At 36.2% G+C, this 23,762-nt stretch overlaps 1 long non-coding RNA gene across 4 annotated transcripts in view; it reads right to left on the bottom strand.

Moving 5' to 3' along the window:
* Positions 1–23,762, bottom strand: part of LOC144238994 (uncharacterized) — a 316,761-nt gene that overhangs the window by 38,700 nt on the left and 254,299 nt on the right. For all 4 annotated transcript variants that reach the window (XR_013337276.1, XR_013337275.1, XR_013337277.1 and 1 more), the window contains 2 exons: positions 8,525–8,731; positions 6,002–6,127 (listed from right to left, as the gene is read on the bottom strand). This is a non-coding gene — a long non-coding RNA (uncharacterized LOC144238994). The remainder of the gene's footprint in view (positions 1–6,001; positions 6,128–8,524; positions 8,732–23,762) is intronic.

Below are 23,762 nucleotides of genomic sequence, written 5' to 3'. Positions count from 1 at the left end.
CACTGGGCTTGAAAAGGCATGGAAGACATCAGAGAAGCTACTGCTACAAAGACTATGGAGCTTAAAAATAGTTGTGATGAATTAACAAATGCTACAAATGCGGTGCATAACAAAATGGAGATGGCCAATGCACAGATAGAAGAGACAGAGAGGAGAATAGGTGAATTAGAAGACACAATTATAGAAAAAGGAGAAGCTGAGAAAAAGAGATAAAATGATCCAGGAACACAAAAGGAGAGTTCTGAGAATTGAATGATACAATCAAAGGGAACAATATCCGTATCATAGGAATTCCAGAAGAGAAAGAGAGAGGGAAAGGTGTGGAAGGGGTACTTGAACAAATTATAGCTGAGAACTTCCCCAATCTGGGGAAGGAAACAGACATTGAAATCCACGAGGCACAGAGAACTCCCCTCAGATGTAACTTGAATCGATCTTCTCCATGACGTATCATAGTGAAACTGGCAAAATATAAGGACAAAGAGAGAATTCTGAAAGCAGCTAGGGATAAAAGGGCCATAACATACAAAGGGAGACCATATCAGAGTAGTTACAGACCTATCTACTGAAACTTGGCAGGCCAGAAAGTAATGGCAGGAAATCTTCAATGCAATGAACAAAAAAAAATATGCAACCAAGAATCCTCTATCCAGCAAGCCTGTCATTCAGAATAGAAGGAGAGATAAAGTCTTCCCAAATAAACAAAAAATGAAAGAATTCATCACCACTAAACCAGCCCTACAAGAAATCCTGAGGGGGGCTCTCTGAGGAAAATGTTGCAAGGAATGGAAGATACCAGAGACACCACCACAAGCATGAATCCCACAAAGGACATGATGACTCTAAACCCATATTTTTCAATAATAACACTGAATATAAATGGACTAAATGCCCCAATCAAAAGACATATAATATCAGAATGGATAAAAAAACAAAATCCATCTATTTGCTGTCTACAAGAGACTCATTTTAGACCTGAGGACACCTTCAGATTGAAAGTAAGGGGATATAAAAATATATATCATGCTATTGGAAGTCAAAAGAAAGCCGGAGTAGCCATACTTATATCAGACAAACTGGACTTTACAGTAAAGGCAGTAACAAGGGATGAAGAAGGGCATTATATAATAATTACAGGGTATATCCATCAAGAAGAGCTAACAATTATAAATGTCTATGCACTGAATTCAGGAGCACCTAAATACATAAAACAATTAATCACAAACAGAAACAATCTTATGGATAAGAATGTGCTAATAGCAGGGGACTTTAATACTCCACTTAGAGCAGTGGATAGATCAACTAGACAGAAAATCACTAAAGAAACAATGGACCTGAAAGACACATTGAATCAGATGGACCTGACAGATATATTTAGAACCCTACATCCTGAGGCTATGGAATCCATTTTCTTCTCAAGTGTGCATGGCACATTCTCCAAGATAGATCACATACTGGGCCATAAAGCAGCCCTCAATAAATATTTAAAAAAATTGAGGTCATACCATGCACACTTTCAGATCACAATGCTATGAAACTTGAAATCAATCACAGGAAAAAGTCTCAAAAACCTCCAAAAACATGGAGGTTAAAGAACACCCTACTAAAGAATGAATGGGCTACTCAGGCAATTAGAGAAGAAATTTAAAAATATATGGAAACAAATGGAAATGAAAACACAACAATCCAAACTCTTTAGGATGCAGCAAAGGCAGTCCTAAGAGGAAAGTACATTGTTCTCCAAGCCTATTTCAAGATACTAGAAAAAGTACAAAAGCAAAATCTAACAGCGCACCTAAAGGAACTAGAAGCAAAGAAGCAAGAACACCCCAAACCCAGCAGAAGAAGAGAAATAATAAAGATCAGGGCAGAAATAAACAATACAGAATCCAAAATAACAGTTGAACAGATTAATGAAATCAAGAGACGGTTTTTTGAAAAAATAAGCAAAATTGATAAACCTCTAGCCAGGCTTCTCAAAAAGAAAAGAGAGAACACCCAAATAAACAAAATCATGAACGAAATGGATTTATTACAACCAATCCATCAGAAATACAAACAATTATCAGGGAAAACTATGAAAAATTATATGCCAGGAAACTGGACAACCTAGAAAAAATGGAAAATCCCTAAACACACAGACACTACCAAAATTCAAATGGGAAGAGATAGAAAATCTGAACAGACCCATAATTAGTGAGACACTGAATCAGTTATCAAAAATCTCCCAACAAATAAGAGCCCTGGGCCAGATGGCTTCCTTGGGGAATTATGCCAGACATTTAAATCAGAGTTAATACCCATGCTTCTCAAGCTGTTCCAAAAAATAGAAATCTGGGGTGCCTGGGTGCCTTAGTCGGTTAAGCATCCGACTTTCGCTTAGGTCATGATCTCGCGGTTCGTGGGTTCAAGCCCCGCGTCGGGCTCTGTGCTGACTGCCAGCTCAGAGCCTGGAGCCTGTTTCAGTCTGTGACTCCCTCTCTCTCTGACCCTCCCCTGCTCACGCTGTCTCTCTCTCTCTCTTAGAAATAAAACATTAAAAAATAAAAAAGAAATCAAAGGAAAACTTCTGGACTCATTCTACAAAGCGAGCATCACTTTGATTCCCAAACCAAACAGAGACCCAGCAAAAAAAGAGAACTACAGGCCAATATCTGTGTGAATACAGATGTAAAAATCCTCAACAAGATACTTGCAAATCGAATTCACCAGCATATAAAAGGAATTATCCACTATGATCAAGTGGGATTCATCCCTGGGTTACAGGGCTGGTTCAATATTCACAAATCAATCAGTGTAATACATCACATTAACAAAAGAAAAGAAAAGATAAAAATCATATGATCCTGTAGATAGATGCAGAAAAAGCATTTGACAAAATACAGCACCTTTTTAAATAAAGACCCTCAAGGAAGTCGGTGTAGAAGGAACCTACTTAAACATGATAAAAGCCATTTATGAGAAGCCCACAGCTAATATCATCCTCAATGGAGAAAAACTGAGAGCTTTCCCCCTGAGATCAGGAACACGACAGGGATGTCCACTCTCACCACTGTCGTTCAACATAGTGCTGGAAGTCCTAGCATCAGCCATCAGACAACAAAAGGAAATAAAAGGCATCAGAATTAGCAAAGAAGAAATTAAACTTTCACTTTTCGCAGACACCATGATACTCTACATGGAAAACCTGACAGACTCCACCAGGAGCCTACTAGAACTGATCCATGAATTCAGCAAAGTCGCAGAGTACAAAATCAATGTACAGAAATTGGTTGCATTTTTATATACCAACATTGAAGCAACAGAAAGAGAAATCAAGAAACTGATCCCATTCACAATTGCACAAAAAACCATAAACCTAGGAATAAACCTAACCAAAGATTGCAAGGTCTGTATGATGAAAACTATAGAAAACTTATGAAGGAAATTGAAGAAGACACAAAGAAATGGAAAAACATTCCATGCTCATGGATAGGAAGAATAAATATAGTTAAGATGTCATTACTACCTAAAGCACTCTACACATTCAATGCAATTCCAATCAAAATTGCACCAGCATACTTCTCAAAACTAGAACAAACTATCCAAAAATTTGTATGGAACCACAAAAGACCCCGAATAGCCAAAGTAATACTGAAAAATAAAACCAAAACGGGAGGTATCACCATCCCAGACTTTAGCCTCTACTACAAAGCTGTCATCATCAAGACAGTATGGTATTGGCACAAAAACAGACACATAGACCAATGGAATAGAATTGAGAACTCAGAATTGGACCCAAAAGTGTACAGCCAACTAATCTTTGACAAAGCAGGAAAGAGTATCCAATGGAAAAAAGACAGCCTCTTTAACAGATGGTGCTGGGAGAACTGGACAGCAACATGCAGAAGAATGAAACTAGATAATTTTCTCACACCATACACAAAAATAAACTCAAAATGGATGAAGGACCTGATGTGAGACAGGAAACTATCAAAACCCTAGAGGAGAAAGCAGGAAACAACCTCCCTGACCTCAACTGCAGGAATTTCTTACTTGACACATCCCCAAAGACAAGGCAATCCAGAGCAAAAATGAACTATTGGGACCTCATCAAGATAAAAAGCTTCTGCACAGGAAAGGAAACAATCCATAAAACTAATAGGAAACTGACAAAATGGGAAAAGATAGTTGCAAATGACATATATAAAGGGCTGGTATTCAAAATCTAGNATGGATGAAGGACCTGATGTGAGACAGGAAACTATCAAAACCCTAGAGGAGAAAGCAGGAAACAACCTCCCTGACCTCAACTGCAGGAATTTCTTACTTGACACATCCCCAAAGACAAGGCAATCCAGAGCAAAAATGAACTATTGGGACCTCATCAAGATAAAAAGCTTCTGCACAGGAAAGGAAACAATCCATAAAACTAATAGGAAACTGACAAAATGGGAAAAGATAGTTGCAAATGACATATATAAAGGGCTGGTATTCAAAATCTAGAAGGAACTCACCAAACTCCACACCCGTAAAACAAACAATCCAGTGAAGAAATGAGCAGAAGACATGAACAGACACTTCTCCAAAAAGGACATCCAGATGGCCAGAAGACACATGAAACGATGCTCAGCATCCCTCATCATCAGGGAAATACAAATCAAAACCACACTGAGATACCACCTCACGCTGGTCTGAGTGGCTAAAATGAACAAATCAGGAGACTCTAGATGCTGGTGAGGATGTGGAGAATCAGGCACCCTCCTACACTGCTGGTGGGAATGTAAACTGGTGCACCCCCTCTGGAAAACAGTGTGGAGGTTCTTCAAAAAATTAACAATAGAACTCCCCTTTGACCCAGCAATAGCACTGCTAGGAATTTACCCAAGGGATACAGGAGTGCTGATGCATAGGGGCACATGTACCCCAATGTTCCTAGCAGCACTCTCAACAATAGCCAAACCATGGAAAGACCCTAAATGTCCATTAACTGACAAATGGATCAAGAAGATGTGGTTCATCTACACAATGGAATACTACACGGCAATGAGAAAGAATGAAATCTGGCCATGTGTAGCAACATGGATGGAGCTTGAGGGTGTTTTGCTGAGTGAATTATATCAGGCAGAGAAGGACAGATACCATATGTTTTCACTTATAAGTGGAACAGGAGAAACTTAACAGAGGACCATGGGAGAGGAGAAGGGGAGAAGATAGTTGGGGAGAGGGAGAGAGAAAAACCATGAGAGACTCTTGAATACTGAGAACAAACTGAGGGCTAATGAGGGTGGGGGAGAGGGGAAGGGGGGAGATGGGCATGGAGGAGGACACTTGTTGGGATTAGCACCGGGTGTTATATGGAAACCAACTTGATAATAAACTATAAAATTTTTTTAATAAATAAAAGGAAAAGAGCAGAACTCACTATATAATCTCTAGATGAGCTCCATTTTGTAACCTTATCTACATACTGATCCTAAAGCAAAACCTAACTAAGTAATAGAGTAAGAATAAATCATTTTAAGACTAAGATTTGGAAAACTGTGATATTAAACACTTCGTTATGTCAATATACCATATTGTAAAGTTAGTTAGAAAATAAATATGATATAGAGAAAATGCTAATAACTCAGAAAAGGTAAATTAAAACCTATGCCCACTGGACAAGATTTTTAAGGCAGTTAAATTTGAATTAGACATGACCTGAGTGCTTTAATCAGGTATACGAATATACCTCTTTGGCCTCTAACATTTTGCTAACTGTAATCACACTTCAAAATTTAAAATTGCCTTAAATACTTATTTAAAATATAATTACAATAATATGCTCTTAATTTCTATTCTTGTGTCCAACTGAAGGCAGTTGGCAGTTCACAAATTGCAGTAATTTGTGAACACAAACCTTATATATTTTAAATAATTTCAGATGTACCAGATGGTTGTCTCTATTAGTCTGGTAAACTAATTGCTTTAACAGTTACAAGTTTTCAGAGGCTTCAGGACATAAATAGTGAATACTTACTGAGCCTAATGAATGTTGTCGAAGGGGATGTGGGCAGGTTTGGCCCCATGCGATCATTCAGAGATCCAGTCTTTTTCCATTTGGTTCATCATCTTGTTCTATCCAGAAAAATCCTCTTTACTTGCTCTATGGGTAGAAAAAACAATGAAAATTGTAGGTGGGGGGTTTTTATGAACCAAGCCTAGAAGTAACAACATCATTGATCTCTTGTTGTGTTGGCCAAAATCCAATCAAACGGTCATACGATTTAATAATAAGAAAAATTGAAAAGAAAAAGGTTTGGAAGAAGAAAAAAAAGAAACATTGGTGATCAGTGATATTGTTTGCCACAGTGGCTAAAAGATACTTTAATATAAATATTTGGGAAGGTAGAACCAGTTTCCACAGCTCTATATGGCAGGCCTAGTAGTTGAAAGCTGCTGTCAAATAAACACTTTCAGTTATAGGAACAACAGCAGTTTTTAATTTAAAATGAACCTAAAATATTGGAACATAGTATCTAATGGGGAATTTGACATAATCACAACAGAATGAGGGATTAATAATGTTGACTCAAGAGCAAAGTAATTTGACTGTGCAGTGTTTGTGGATATATTCAAAGGCATGGTTGCCAAAAGAAACTGTATTATTAATATCATTCATTCCATAGTTTATTTTAAGTATTGTTATATTGGATTTGCTTTTTATGTTAGTATATAAAATAAATAAGTAATTACATTAGTTTCTATCAGCTTTTCACTTAGATGGAAAACTATATAGCCTATTAAATTATAAAAGAACAGAGAGTACAATTATACTTCACTTGAGTGGTTAAAAAAATTATGTGGTTATATTGCAGAGAAATGTTAACAAGATCAATACAGACGCCTATCTTTTCATTTTTTACATTTTATTTAGTTATTTTTTAGTATCTTACATTTTATTTGCAATTTTTAAAAATTTTTTAATATTTAATACACACATTTCAAAACACATGTTTTAAAAAATTAAAAGTAAATGGCATACAGTAAAAAGTCCTGATAATATCATGTCTGCTAATCACCCTGTTCCAAACCCTAACCCTAACACATAAACACTTTTTTTAAGTTTCTTATCAGTCTTTTCAGAGATTCCCTTTGCAAATAGAAGCAAATACACTGATTTTTTTTAAATAAAAAAATTCTTTTCTGCATGTTTTTTAATAAAAGGTGAAAGATTAATTTGATCCAAAAAGAAACAATAGTATGTTTGTTTTCACTGAACAATATATCTAGGAGAATTTTCTATATCAATGCAAAGAGAGCTTCCTTATTCTTTTCTTTAAAAAGTGCTTACAGGAACTAGTTAACAACCAGGAGAAGCACATTCAGAGTAGAGGTTTATTTTGATGACAAATGGTTGTTTTTTAAAGACCAATGGAAGTAGACAAAACCCATTAAGGCGAAAGGCTATTTAAAATACTCAACAGTTCTCACAAAATTTCAAAAAATGGTATTTTTGAAGAGCTAAGTGTCTATATCCACTGATAGCAATGCAATGTCTACTTTATGATGACTTGAAACAAAGCAAATGCTTATAAGAGAAAAACTATATTTTAATTTTGTCTAAGTTGACTCCATCAACAGTCCAGTAATATTTTCCTCCTAATACAATATTCCCTGTCTATATGGCTACTGGGAGTCAGACTGTTTAGGTAACGATGGTGTAAGTTAGAGAGAAACTGCCGCAGTTTAAACATACAATAACTTTTGCTTCTCTCTTATGATGCTTGTAGTTGTGTCTAAAAAATAGCAATTCTTAAAAAGATACCATTTCCAATTTATTACCTTTAACTTTTGGAAATGAATACCATAAAACTACAAAATTATCAAATGTCTTGAAATCTGTCCATAAAACAAGTCACCTCTCATTTGAACCTCTCATTTATTAGTATACAACTCAATCTTAAAAAACAAAAACAGGGGTGCCTGGGTGGCACAGTTGGTTAAGCAGCTGACTTTGGCTCAGGCCATCATGTCACAGTTAGTGAGTTTGAGCCCTGCGTCAGGCTCTGTGCTGACAGCTCAGAGCCTGGAGCCTGCTTCGGATTCTGTGTCTCCCTCTCTCTCTGCCCCTCCCCTGCTCACGCTTTGTCTCTCAAAAATAAATAAATGTTAAAAATTAAAAAAAAAAAAAACCCACACCTGGCTGTTTCCAAAGATATTTTTCTATTGGTCTTTAAAAAAGGAAAACTATTTCTTTTAACTTTATACCCATCTCGTACCCAATTTCAAAACTCATCATTTAATTGTACTGGTCATGGACATTTTCAAAATGAAATTCTGTGGGTTTTTTCCCCCATAGTTTCCAGTTATCTGAAAACCTATGTGTTTCTTTATTGAAGAAGTCTGGCCTGCTGATGTTGGTGTACCTGTTCAACATTCTTTATGCTCATCTTTGTTTCTGGAAGTATTTCCCGTAGCTTACTATCTTTATCTCCATTAAAAGCTGCTGCTACTGAAAGGACTTTTGGAGCAAGAGTTGGAATAATTTCCTTAGGCTTACCTGACCCAGGTTTGATGAAATCTTTGGTGTCTGATTATGGTAAACCCAGACTTGCAGATCTTCATAAGCTTTGGCTGGAGGTCTGCAGCTTCTTTGGGAGCTCACAGCTTCTTGGCAGAGCAACTGGAACTTTCTCCTCCATTACTATGGTGGCTCCAGACTTCTCTCCTGGCTTTCCATCCACCATTTTCCCTGCAGTAACCTCTCCTGCAGCCATACAGTGACAGAACCTCTTTATTTCATTTTTTTAGTAGTCTATTCTATGTATATACTGACCCCTTTTGTTAAGAAGCTTAATTGTTTTCAATTTTTTAAATTACAAACAATATGTCTTTTTATACTGCTGCAAATCTATCTACATGATAATTTCCCAAAGTAGTATTGCTGGCCCCAAACTATAAATTATTGTATTTGTTATTCTGAGGTCTCAGTTCTCCTCCATGGGCAATCTAATTGGCAATAGATGAGAGTGCCTTAAATACATGATTTTGAAATACAATTTTTCTAGCTTTTTATTAACATGTCCTAAAAACTATTTTACTAAAATAAGTATACATTAGTCTGCTTTGCATCCCTGATAATCAGACTTTGGTCCCTAATATTACTTTCCAGTTAAAATAAGTAGGATTCTATAGAAAGTAGGTAATACACTATTTTGGGACATAAAAAATTGAAGATGGTCTGGAATATCTGGTTGCCAGGAAAACAAAGATGTTGTCTAAATTTCTGAGAGACTCTATTAGATAACAGAATTAACTTAAATGAATTCCTACTTGCCAAGTTGTGATAATTGGATACCAGAAAAAGAATAATATTATAGTCACTTAAAGCAAGGCAAGTCTGTGGAAGATATGAATCAAAAAATTTATGATACTCAAAGAATTAGAATTTTTATTTTCTTCAAATAGTGACTATTGTCTTTAGCGTGGGTTTATTCAGATGAAAACAATATATTTATTTGTCTGTTTATTTTCCTCATGGATAGAAGCCTACAATGCTGATATAGTAAGCCACTATTAATGAAGATTTTAAAGTTCTTTCCCAAATTTGAAATATCCTTGTCCAAATGATAGGAGTAGACATGCCCTCTGTGAAACTTTACAAGTGCTATAAAATTTGACTATCCATATCACTGAGAATTAGTAGAGGGTAGTAAAACATCAAAATAGGCTTTTAAAAATGTTAAGCACCTTAATATTTCTGACAAATGAAAAACAAAAAATAAACTAGATTCAATGACTGGATATTTTGCCAAGTTTTCCTAAGTAGAAGACAGAATATCCAAAGAAATATGGGACTCTTATTCCAAAAATATCTATGAGACTTTCTGCTAAAATTCAGTGTTTCTCACTTCTAAATCAAAGATATACTATAAACTAACTTGATAAATTACGACAAAACATTAAGGAAATAAAGGCATTCTATGCACAACAGCCTAACAAGTAAGCTATGACATGATCTACGGCCAGAATACTGAGTCCATGGCAAGACTGACTAGAGAAGGATGTCCCTTTGATTTCAAGGAAGGGACAACAGAAAGGACGATAGCTTCTCCCCACTATCACTGCAGTGCCAAATTCTAAGCCTGGATTCATATATCTCATTCTAAGAAGACATTTACCCACACAGTGCAATGCAACATTGTAACAATGCAATGGCTAGCAGTTTGAGTGTTTTGTTTCTTTAGTTTTTTAGTTTTGGTGTAATTTACATATAGATAAGTGTGTCAATCATGAATGTATGCCAAGTATTCACAAAGTAAACACACTACCTTAACCACATCCCAAGTTGAAAAGTAAATTATTATCAGCTGCCCCAAAAGGCCACTTGTGCCCCATCCTGACCAAAATTCCCCGTCTCCTATACAATAATCACCACCACCTTCATTCCTCATGCCATATATGATCAGCTTTATTAAAGAATATTGAAATATAGCATATGTACAAAACAGCATACAAATCACATGCACAACTGTATGAATTTTCAAAGTAGAAACACCCATATAATCAGCATCCAGTTAAGATAATAGAAAAAACAAGCCCAAAACAAAAATTTCCAACATCTTCAAAGTCTCCACCACTATAACTTGTAACATCCCTTTCTGGATGTCGTGTACATGGAATCACAATAGCAAGCATTTCTTTATGTCCACCTTCTCTGCTTCAACATTATCTTTATAAGATTCATCCATGTTTTTGTATGTAGCTATAATTTATTTCCATTGCTGTATAGTACGTGTTTTACAAATAATCTGCAATGTATTTATCCTTTTTGTCATTGATGGGCATTGTGGTTATTTGCCATTTGAACTATGATGACTAATGCCTCTCTGGGCATTCTTGCTTTATGAGTGTTTTTGACAGCCTGACAATGAGCCTACTAGAGTGCTCATTGATGCTTACTCTGTTAGGGGACTGCAATTTCAGAAGTCAGACTGCGTGCAGTAGTGCGCTCTCTTCTACCAAAACAAACCAAACAAACAACTTAAGAGAAGAACTGCTTTTTGGTTCGAAGAAAAGTTTCCTAATGCAGTCACTGAAACCATGTTAGCCAACCATCACCTTGGTTGCCCCCCGCATCCCCACTGCTTCATTATTCCTTTTGGAAAATTTGGGATAAGCATCAGCTTTGACTGATTTTTATTTGTTTGTTTGTTTACATATTTATTTAGAGCATGAGGTGGGTGGGGCGGGGCGGGCTGAGAGAGTCCCAAGCAGGCTCTCCAATTTCAGTTTTCAGCGCAGAGCCTGACACAGAGCTTGACCCCACGAACCTTGAGATCATAACCTGAGCTGAAATAAAGAGTCAGATGCTCAAACACGGAGCCACCCAGGCACCCCTCATTGGCATTAACCTCTGAGATAAAGGACTTTAGGAATTCATAACAAATGGATGTGGCTATGACAGATGTATACCATTGGGCATTTTCAATATAAAGGGCCTTTTTTCTTGTTACTGTTGTTATCCTAATGGTTCACCATTGTGCTGGTGATTTAAATGTTCCTACATGCTGGATCCGTGCTAAAATTCATTTCCAAAGAGGCAGCCCCATAAGCCATTCTCTTTTACACGGGATGGCATGTGTGACAATAGGAAGCTCTGGATATGTACCACCTTACGATTAGTTTTTCCAAGTTATTGTTCTCTTCCTACTTCTTTACCTATTCACTGACTTTCATCTGCTTCATTTTAGTCACAGTACCGGAAATGGTATATGAAACATGCCATCTCTACTTTAGAGACTAAAACCTCCATTGTCCCTTTGTTCCCACCCCTTTTTATTTTACTGTCAGGATGCTGACCATTTTCTGTCGTCCTTTGCTCTGCAGTTTCACCCTTAAGTTCATTCACTCATAAACGTGACCAAGTTTCTGTCACTTAAAAAAAAAAAAAGACTCAATCCCATGTTCCCTTTCAAACAGAGCAGGAAGCTCTCCTTCAATCCTAAGTATCCTTTACATACTGCCAGCCTCCCCTAATCCACAGTCAGGCTCCTTGACTGCCTGCATTTGTTATTTCCACATCCTTACCTCTGTGACTTGCCAATTCACAGCAATCTGGCTTTGGCTCCCACTGCTTCTATATAAATACGCTTTGGCACATATCCCCAGTGGCATTCCAGTTGTCAAATTCAGTGACCTTTTTTATATTACATCTTACTTGACCTCATCAGCATTTGGCACCCCTGCATACTTCCTTTGTGAAGCACTCATCTCTTTCTCTCTGTGACACCATTTCTCCCAGTGTTCTTTCTAAATTTTCTCCCTAGAGTTTATTCTGTGGGTTTTTTTTTCCTTTATCTCTTCCATAAATGTATGTGTTCCTCCAAGTTTCTCTCATTGGCCCTTTGCTATTCATTATCTATATACTATATGTCCGTGATTATTTTCATTTCTATGGTTTCAACTATCAATCCTATCTCTAACACAGATTCTCTTTCGGGTTCCAAATGCATATATTCAATGGCATGGTGGACATGCCCACCAAAGGGCATCTCACAATCAGCTTATCAAAACCGGATTCGATATTTCCTCAAGGATTCCATATTCCCCTTTCTCTTCTTGGTTCATGATGCCAACTGTCTAACTGAACCAGAAACCTGTAAGTCATTTCAAACTTATCTTCTCTCCCCTCACGCGTCATTAAATGTGTGACAATAGCCAATCCTATTACTTCTATTGCTATACTTTGGTAGTTTTGATATCCTCTCTACCAATTATAAGCAGAGAGGGAAGTTCTAAATCTTCATTTCTGTGTTAGACACTTTCAACATTATAAAAATCTCATAAAAGAGGTTTTTAATATTTAATAGTATGTGTTTCTCATAGACTATCTACTGACAGAAAATATCTCCCATATCTGCTTTTATTGGGAATGAGTATACCTCTTCTGAGATACTCTAGAGAAAATGATAGGTAGAGCCAGACAGCCACTATAGTCATTTCTTATTAACAAACACATTAATGTAAGTACTTAAATACGGTTACCAGATAAAATACTATACACCTAGATAAATGACTTTCAGATAAACAAACAAAAATTTATTATAAGTATGTCCCGTGAAATATTGGGACATACTTATACTAAAAAAAAAAAAATCATTGCTCATATGAGATTCAATTTTAACTGGGCATTAAGTAAATCTGATAACCTTAGTTTAAGCTCTTTCTCTTCCAAACCTGTAACTGCTGGGATGCAGGAAAAAAAAAACTATGGGGACCTAGAGCCACAAGGTAGTCATCACTGTCACAACCAAAAAATTATTTAGACCACCTGCAATTTCCACTATGTTGGAATTTAGATCACTTACCTGGTGCCTGTGAAACACCCAGCCATTATTATGACCATATCACATTTTCTCTTTCTACTTAAGTCTCCTATCCAAACTCTGTCCTGGCCCTGGAATGTGTCCAGATCAGGACAGTAAAGACCATTTTTTAAGCCAAATAATTGCAATCTTGTGGAGTTAACCCCTACCTCCCAAGATGATAAGGTTCCTTAGGTATTCCCCTTACACATATTTTGTTTCTAGCCACTGGATACCTCTTTCCCTTAGTCCTAATTGTATTTACAAACAACAAGAATTTAGGTTGTTACTTTGAACTATACAATTCCTCAGGAAATTTACTTAGATATTCTTTGCCTGAAAGCTTCTTTATACAGTTACCTGGTGGATAGCACATTGAGGCAATTCTCCTAATCAGAAATCAAAGGGCATGCTTAGCATAATCCATCCTAAGGAGCTGTTACATGAGTCATTATATATATTTCAGTCACTGTAAATCCTTCCATATCCATATTCTGGGACATTAGGCAGACTTTCATGGAAACACCAATTTTATTGGCTTTGAGTCCACATGCAGAATTCTTCCCGCAAGGCCACTTGAGTTCTCTCTCATAAGTGCAGAATTTTGCTTCCTGAGCAAAATGTGTTATCTCTAGAAACCATCCAAACCACCACTCAAAAGTCTTTCCCCCTATCTCTGCAAGAGATCTCACTCTACATTATTCCATTTTCGGGTGCTTGTAGGTACAAGTTCTATTGTCAGCCCCACAGAAAGAACAAAATACATACACGATTTGGTCTTAAACAGTAGAACTAGATTAAAATTTATAACTAGTCTCAACATATTCTCTGTCCTCCTACAATATTTCTTCTCTTCTAGAAAGAGCCCACATTTCCAATAAAAGTGGCATATTTATGGAGCCAGGATTAAAAACAACTTTGGGGTCATAACTATTAAGTTTTCTTAACATCTTCATTGACATAAGGGCGCCTAAGTCTGGTTCTTCAACTGGACCATCTAGTCCAAAAATCAGTTTTTTCAACAATTGTAATTCCAATTTAAGTAGCTTTCATACTGCTCTCTGGAGCAAAGGTACACGTGGTTGACTGACTAACTGCTTTCTAAATATACTTCAGGCATCTTTGTGAGAGACTGACATATATTTTCTTATTTACTCATTACATCACTGTATGTATTTCTATTATGTACTAAGGCTCAGAGAAAATTAGTACCTTAAACTGGGTATCGTAGCAAGAAAGTGGCAAAGCAGGGATTTGAACTTAGGTTTGTCTGACTGTAAGTCCACCTCTAATGATTACACTATATTCTACTATAATGGGAATAGTCAAAGGGAAAACGTAAAGGAAAGTCCTAAATAAGGATATGGTGCCAACTTGTGTAGCAACATGGATGGACCTTGAGGGTGTTATGCTGAGCGAAATAAGTCAGGCAGAGAAGGACAAATATCATATGTTTGCACGTATAGGAGGATTAGGAGGAACTTAATGGAGGACCATGGAGGAGAAGAAGGGGGGAAATAGTGGGGGAAAGGGGGAGAGGCAAACCATGAGAGACTCTTGAATGCTGACAAAAACTGAGGACTGATGGATGTGACGGGGGTGGGGGGGGGGAGGGGGGGAGGGGCATGGNCTTTACCTTTTCTGCTTGGGAACATGTTTCTTCATCCTGCCTCTGATACTTTCTTGTCTATTAAAATGGGGGGTTAGGAGCAAAAGCCTAACTTAGATACACTCTCTAATTTCCCCATCCTCAGAATTTCCAGTACAACTTATAGTTCCTTTTATCCATTTTGGGAAATATTTCTCAGTTTCTTGGATCATGAAAAAATAAAAATGATATAAATTTGAGGACAAACTAAAGTTTATAAAAGACCGAGATATATAAGTTGGAGGATACAACATATAAAAGAAAAACATGGGTAAATAAAGTCTCTAAATAATTGCTAATATTAGTGTATTATATTGATGAAAGGGCATAAAAGATGATTCAATCAATTCATTCCTAATATTTAAAATAGTTTTGAAAACTGAAATAATAATGTAATGAAATAAACATCAGATATTGATTCATTCTGGTTTCTCATTGAGTAGAATTTAACAGAGTGAAGAAAATCTCAGAAAATTCTAGACACTAGAATCATAGAACATTCAAATAGGCATATCTACATGATATTAACTCACTATAAAATAATATTAGATGTAATTTGGGAAGCACCCACTCTATGCCAGACACCAGGTGGAACACTTAACAAATACTGATTATGTCACTTAATCAATACAATGATTATGTTAAGGTGTGTATTATTATCCTCATTTTTCAAATGAGGAAACAGAAACTCAAGTTACTTATCCAAGATCATATAACTAAAAGTTGGCTGGACTATTAAAGCGAGGGTTGCTGGACACCAAATCTCCTTCTCCTTCTTCTTCACGTCATTCTTTCTAGACTATCCCTATCATAGTGTAGAGGAGGACATAAGCCCAAGTATCCCTAGAGTGATTACTTTTTATAAGTAGACTCTATAAATAGATCAATGCAAATTTTAAATTAATATGCACCTGAGATTTATTAATCAGCTTACCAGTAAATTCAGAATAGTTCTAATTATGAACATCTTAAGCCAAATTTTTGGGAATTTCATTAAAATGTTGAGTAGTTAAAATATTAAAGTTGGAGAAAATTAGGTAGACAAGCCATTAAAAACCATTCTTTGTGGTTCTTTTCCACACTGAAAAGGTTTCTTTTATAGGAACAGTTAGTAGCTCCTGACACCAAGTGGTCACTTTATGTACTGCTCTTAATATTCTTGACAAATTGCAAGGAGAAGAAAAAATCACAATAAAATACATGCATGTAATGTGATGCATTATTTCATTTGTTGCTACTTAACTATTTAATAACTGGAGAGTTTAGTTAGAGATACCAGTATGTGATTATCAAATTCTTCATATCTGGACTTTAAACATTTATTTCCAGTTTTGTTGCTGGTACTGGCATGCATGTCAGATTCTTGACAATGAACCAAGTGGTTTGTCTGATCCCTTTTGAGCAAACTAACTAGCATGATAGCATGGTGATTAAGAAAAATTGGCCTCAGAATCAAATGAATTTGGGTCTGTCCACCTTCTTTGACTTCCACCAACTGCACTGTTGAGACCTTCTAGCCACATCTTAGCATTTATTTCACAGCAGCACATACAGGACATCATTATGCCATCTCGGCCACCAGCTGATGCTTCTACAGCTGTGTGCTGTCATTGCCTCCACAACCACAGCTAATGCCTTGAAACTTTAGTGCCAGTGGACACCCTGTTCTTGAACTACAGATTCAATGAAAGTTATGCTTTATTGTCCACAGAAGCTGAAAAGATGCCCTTCTCCTTTTTTGTGCAACATCCTGTCTCATGAACACCAATGTTCTGCCTTGTACCCCAATGTCTAGCAGAACTTTAATGCAATGGGGTCTTGTGAGTCTGTAGCAGCCATACCTGAATTCTAATATCAAATATCACTTAGTTGTAAGTTGATGTCTCTCTTGTATTCTTTTTTTAAAATGAGGCATACATGTTTGCTTTTCTATTTGTTTGTTTGTTTATTTATTAAAGTAAGCTCAATGCTTAACGTGGGGCTTGAACTTATGACTGAGATCAAGAGTCTAATGCTCTACCGACTGAGCCAGCCAGGCACACCTCCTCTTACAATCTTAATGTGTACTCTAGGTTTCAAAAATTTAATCATATGCTGTTGTGGCAATTACACAAATATTCTATGGATATAAGATGACATGACTCTGTTTTTTCCTGAGGAACTTATCAAAACGTACGGTAAAGCTCCTTACAATATTATTTCAAGCCTAATATTATAAATTACTCTTCTCAATTATTTGACCTTGTCTCTGACAGGTGTGAATTATGTTTGCAAACATCCTATTTAGCTCTAAAAGTTCAGGAAGTACACAGCTATAACTCAGGTGAATATGCTCAACAAGCCTTGAGCTAGACAACCATTAGGGAGAAAAAGTAAACATTTTAACTTTAAAAAATATGTCACAGATAATGTATTATTGCATATAAATATTTTCACTGACAAGAGGAACTTTTAGGGTTATATATATTTTAAATGAAATTATACTTTTATATTAATCTTTCCTCTGAAGTAAACCAGAATTCATCATATATTTCAGATTTTTTTGCTAGACCTTTTCAAAAACTTCACATAAATATATTATACATGCTTTTCTGCACAAAAAGGGGGCAATTTCTGAGTGCTTTCTTGATTGATTAATGCCATAAAAACTACCAATATAAGTGAGCTTTTATAAGTTCTAGGAAACCTAGTCAATCAATGACAACAGTAGTTCAAATGCATTACAACGATGAGTCATGATATTGATGTCCTATATGAAACAGTCAGCACTGGGTTGAGTTATATTTATATATTTTAAAAATATTTGTGAAAAGACGACTTTGTTAGTTTCCAGGAAAAACAAACCAAATATGTTTGCTTTTCCCTTTTTTTTTTCTGTAAGAAGATCCTATGTATTAGAGAATTATAAAAAAAGAAAAGTAAGTAAACAAAAGTTTATCACAAAACCCAAGTCTTTTAAAGAAAAAACACATTTATGGTAAGAGTGTGGAAAGGGGGAAATAGTAACTTTCTTGTGGAGAATTCTGGCAGATACCACCTGAACCAAACAATAAAGGTTAACATCAACACCACATGGATATCATGTGTCCCCTGGTAGCACACGAGAAAGGTACTTACTTCACCTCTGTGAAGTGGCACTTTTCCCAAAATCAAAAGCCTCAGTGTAATCATCAGAAAAATAAAAGATAAATCCTCAATTGAGGAACATTGTACAAATGCCTGACTAGTGATCCTCAAACTGTCAAGGCTGTGAAAGATAAGACAAGGTTAAGAAGTTGTCAGAGAACAGAAGAGACTATGGAGACATGATAACTACATGCAATGTTGTACCCTGAAGTAGGTCTCAGAACAAATAGAGGACATTAATGGGAAAATCAGTGAAAATCAAATATTTATGGAATTCAGTTAAAAGTAAAGGGAAAAAAAGCATCTCTGAGCCACACAAAAAGGACAATATACTTGAAGTGAGCTTTTTGATTGTGACAGGTTATTCAGTCTTTAGCAAACTACCAAAAGCCTGCAGAGAATTATGACAGTATTGCTCAAGTCAAAGAACTTTCTTCCTTTTTTTAAAATAATTTTTTCAAGTTTTATTTATTTATTTTGAGAGAGAGAAAGAGAGAGTGTGTGCACGAGTGAGCATGAGCAGGGGAGGGTCAGAAAGGAGGGAGAAAGAGAGAATCCCAAACAGGCTCTGTACTGACAGTGTGGAGCCCAATGTGAGTCTTGAACTCACACACCCTGAGATCATGACCTGAGCCAAAACCAGGAGTCAGGTGCTTAACCGACTGAGCCACCCAGATGCCCCCCAAAGGACTTTCTTAAGATAGATATTTAGATTTTATCTACTGCAATCCTACTCCCCTGGACATTGGAGTTTGGACATTGTCACATAATCAAGAATTCCTGGGAAGCAATAAGAAATTTTAGTTGTGCAACTGTCTGCATAATAATAGAGCATTAATCCAAGACATTAGGGCAGGCAGATATTATTTGGTAGGAAAAATAATGAATTTATTCAATACATGACATGATGTATTTCAGGGATCTATGGCAGCAGTTACATAGTTGTAGCCTGGAGCTCAAGGGACAGAGCCATCAGGTGACATAGATAACACAGATTTGGGAGTTATCAGCCTGGTTTATAGTGGGCCTCCTAGAGCAAGTGATGATGGAGAGAAGAGAAGACAACAGAGAGAATCCCTTTCAATGTAACTGTTTCTCTCATCAATGTCATGAGCACACAGTCATGAAACTCAACCAAATGAGTTAGCTCACATCATTTACCAGCCTAGACGTCTATAGCAATTTCAACTTCAAGGAAACTCTGTGCAATATTTATACCTGTGGTCATATGAAAAGTTTAAGCAATAATTAGATTACTAACTTTTTCAGTAAGCTACAGATATTCCAGTCCAAATATTATTTTACTCTTGTGCTGCTGACCTCATTTTGCCATCTGATGGTGCAGGTAGAGTAAAAAGACAAAAAGCTACCCACAGGTTAATGTAGGCCTTGAAGTCAATGTTAGAGGGCCAAAATGAGTTAATTTTTTTCTGGTATCTATATCTCAAAGAAATCCTAGGTTTTTTTATTGCTTGGTAATTGTCAAATTACAAATTGTTATAATTCTATATAACATACACCCTTATGTTTCAATCCCAAAGAAGAAAGAAGATCCTTAAAGTGACAAGTGTTTGTCCACATAGATTCCCTAGGCATTTAAAAAATATTTTTTTGTAAATCATTTTAGATTTTTATAGGGGCCTAACAAAACTTAATGACACATTTTTAAAAGTCCAGATACTGGTTTTGGTGTTTGCACTACATTCCTTTCAATGATGTAATTTTGTTTACATCTACCAGCTTTCCTGTAAGAGCTCTTTGAGGTAGCTCTGCACTGTCCAGCTTGGAGGCCAGAGTGATCCATCAATTGCTGGAAGTTGGACTTTTGCCAAAATTGTTTAGGTTGGGAATTGCTGTAATTTCCCACCAGGTAGAATTTCCTGAAGATGAATTTGATATTAGGAGATGGAAGAAGTACAGAGAAAGATGNCCAAAAAAAAAAAAAAAAAAAAAAAGATTTATCCAGAAGAATAAGGACCAAAAGGAGAATGGGCAGCAGATTAGCACTCGCCAACTCCTTTGGGTTGAGCTCTCAAATCTAATAATGTTTCCTGAAAGGTTGAAAAGAGCATCTAGAATAATACTGCTTTGGACATTAGGTGAAGAGAGATCTAAGACAATAAAATATTTAGGACTGGTCTAATGTAATGAAACAAACCGACTTGGAAAATAATTCAGGAGGCAGTGTTTGGACTAAATGGAAGACAGAATGGCCTTGAATGGCAAAGCTGATCTCTGAAAGCTTATTCCTCACTTTAGCCAGTCATTATTCTACTCCTTCCTATGGCTCAGAATCTACCATGATGGGGTCTCACTTTCTCCCAGTCTCCATAGTAATGCTGCTTACTGTTATCATTGCTTGTATTGTATGACCAGTATCTATTACATGGTTAGTTCCCATGTTAGACTATGAGCTCTCCTCTCATTCGGGCAACTGCCATTCCTGGAGAATTTATAAATCCTCACAGTCACCCTGGGAGGTTGTTAAAACTATTTCTTCTATTTATTTGTTTACATGTTTCCTTCTCTCCTCACCAAACTGTAGGCCCTGGTAGTGCCAAGATCACATCTCTCTTGTTCAATGATGTATCCCTAGGGCCTAGAATAGTGTCTGAAATGCAGATTTAAATGAAGAATGATTATAGAATGAATAACTCCATTTCTTATAAGATCATTTGGCACATAAGTGGCAAAGAAAGATCTGAACTCAGTTCTGTCTGACTTTAGAAATCAGTTGTGCTTAACTTCTGTATCAATTAATGACTAAAACCTACTCACCATCCCAGGCCATCAACCAATCAATCAAATAATCAATATCAATCAACCACACATAATACACAAAAAGAAAAGGGTTGTAACTGGAATAGCACGTTAGTGTAACTTCCATATCTCTACTCTAACATATCTCAAGATCTGAAATGCCCAGAGCATTTAGGGTTGTCCCTTAATAGCCAGAATTTTTTGAATGCTTGATTTGTACCAGGATTACTTTAACAATTTGAGGTATTTTCCCCTATAATGCTTACTACACAATCTGAGGAAAATACTATTATCATTATTATTATTATTATTATAGATGATGCAACTGAACACAGAAAGTTTAAGTAAATGCATTACTTCACATCCTGAGAGTGCTATAAGTAATATCTGAACCCATGATGTCTTCTGATCATGCTCTTAACCACAATCATGCTTTTAATCTTTCTATGAACTTGACAAATTGGTGGGGGCAGGGAGGGTAGTTAGCAAAGTAGCCAGCGTATATTTGGAAGGGCAAATTTTTCTTTCCAGTGCCTAAAACAATCTTAGAAATAGGAGGTGCTTATTAAATATTTATAGAATTAATGGGTGAGTGAATCTGATTAGCTTTTACCTTATAAGACTGTGAATCTAAGAGGATAGGATTCAGTGGAAAAGTGGGAAGCCTTGAGTTTGAATAATACTCCAGGATAGTGAGAATTAAAGGGAGGTATGTTTAAAGTGGGGTAGGTCAGTGGACATGGAGAGGATAAGGAAGATTCTTAAAAAAATAAATGGGCAAATAAATGAGTTCAGAGGACTATTACAATATCCACCTTTACTAATGGTGTCCCTGTCAATGAACTTTAAAAAGTTCCTCTGAGACCAGCCTGGTGGCAAAAACATCATCAGTGAATGAAACTTGCTGAATTCTCCAGCTCTTAACAGATATAACAAGTGAGGCATCTGGACCATGGATCTGTTCATGCATCCCTTCATGACAACTTCCCATCCTTTCAAAAAGTAGGGTGAACACCTAATTTACTGTTTACACCTGCACATGTGGCCTCTCATTAATAAGCATCCTTTGAGTGGCTATGAGTCACCATGTTTGGTGTTTACATAATAGGTCAGGCATGAGAAGATGCACACCTTCAATTTGGAAAAAGAAAGGAAAGGATTGTTGTAGGAAATATCAGGATAAGAATCTCAACTGAACTTGATGACTGACTAAATATAACATGAGAAATAACAGAGTCAATGAGTTAGGACTGACTCAAAATAATGATGGCTAAGTATTGGAAAAAGTCAAGAGAGGGATCTGATTGAGGGAAAGGCAGTGGTGAGAAAAGATGATGACTTCAGTTTCCAAATTATTGGATATTTGGAGATAGAATGACATCCAGATAGAAATATCTAAATACTACTTAAAATATTGGAGTTCTCTCCATGGAGGTGATTGATGAAAACTTGAGCAAACTCATTCTTTATTTGTGGATTCCAGTGTTCCTTGCATTAGGCCAGAAACTGGAGATACAGAGAATGATTAAATTTATACTCTCCTGAGGAAAACCCCTATGAACCCAACTAGTGGTAGGAAAAGACTTAGAGAAAATATTATGGTATAAGGAAGAAATTAATATTCAAACCTCAGTGAGAAAAGAAGAAAAGAAGCTTTAGAGAGATAATGAATGAAATTATTATCAAGGATGGAAATAAGTAATTGTGTTAAGACAAATGTGTCAGAGTGGAGGTATATTCAGAGAAAAGATGATGGCAAAAAGGAAATGGCCACCTCATTTAGGGCAAGCAGGACAGACTCTGATGACCCTACACAGACAATAAGATAATTAAAATTTTATCCACAGACCTTTTCTATTTGGTTCATTGCAGCATTCCCAGTAGTGAATATAGTACAAATATAGGGGTTTCATCTTTAGATGACCACAGTTTTAAATGAGAAATGTAAAAGAAAGAGTACGTCATGAGCCTTGCCAAATTCTTTAAAAAATTATTTAGGGACTTTGTTGGGCATTTTCCACATTACAGTGTTTTCTTCAACTGTGAAGATACGGGCTTGTTAAACAGTTGCTGAAAGAGCATGATGTATTATAGGCCATTTCACTACTTCCAGATAGTAATTTATGTATCATATAACAAGGGGAATGAAACAGACCTTGGGACCTTTTCTAGCCATTATATCTCTCTATTTTTCATTAAGTCATGAGACACTCTTACATGCATGCTACTTAATACCAACCTCTATTACAGATTAGAAGGAAAACTATTACTCAGTGTCTCCCACAAGAAAGTCTGTGATTGGCTAACATCACCATCAATTATCTGAGAATAGAGGGGAGATAAGCACTTCAACAGAGAGAGAAAAAGTTGGATGCATATGTTTAGTTATAGCAAACCTCTTTCATCTTCTTTCCTAGACTTTGGGGGTTGGGAATAAGGAATGAGTCTCAAATCATTGATTATTGTTTTGAGATGCTGACCCTAAAATTTTTGTAAAGGGCTGTCATGTTATTTTCTTTATTAGATGTTGAGTTTGTAGAAGGCTGTGATAACTAGAAGAGTGCAATATTGGCACAGAAATAAGCATATTGACCAAATTAGAACAAAGCACTCAGAAACAGACCAACATCTGTGAAAACTTGATATATGCAGAGGTAGCAATGCAGACTGAGAAAAGGAGGACCTAGGTAACAAATAATACTGGAATAAGTTATTTTCCATGAAAAGAATTACTTTAAAAATATTTTAAAATTTACACATAATGTGTGACTTAATTATTCCTCTAAAAATTAAAACAGATAAAACTAAAATTTCTTTTGATCACTATCCCCACGGCCAGTACTTATGCTCCCTTTCCTTGGGCGATAATAATAACTAACATTTATTTAGTTTGAAAT

Source organism: Crocuta crocuta, unplaced genomic scaffold (assembly GCF_008692635.1).
Source record: "Crocuta crocuta isolate KB4526 unplaced genomic scaffold, BGI_CrCroc_1.0 scaffold479, whole genome shotgun sequence".
In the NCBI taxonomy this organism is placed as follows: Eukaryota; Metazoa; Chordata; class Mammalia; order Carnivora; family Hyaenidae; genus Crocuta; species Crocuta crocuta.
This window is presented reverse-complemented; position numbering and strand designations above follow the sequence as displayed.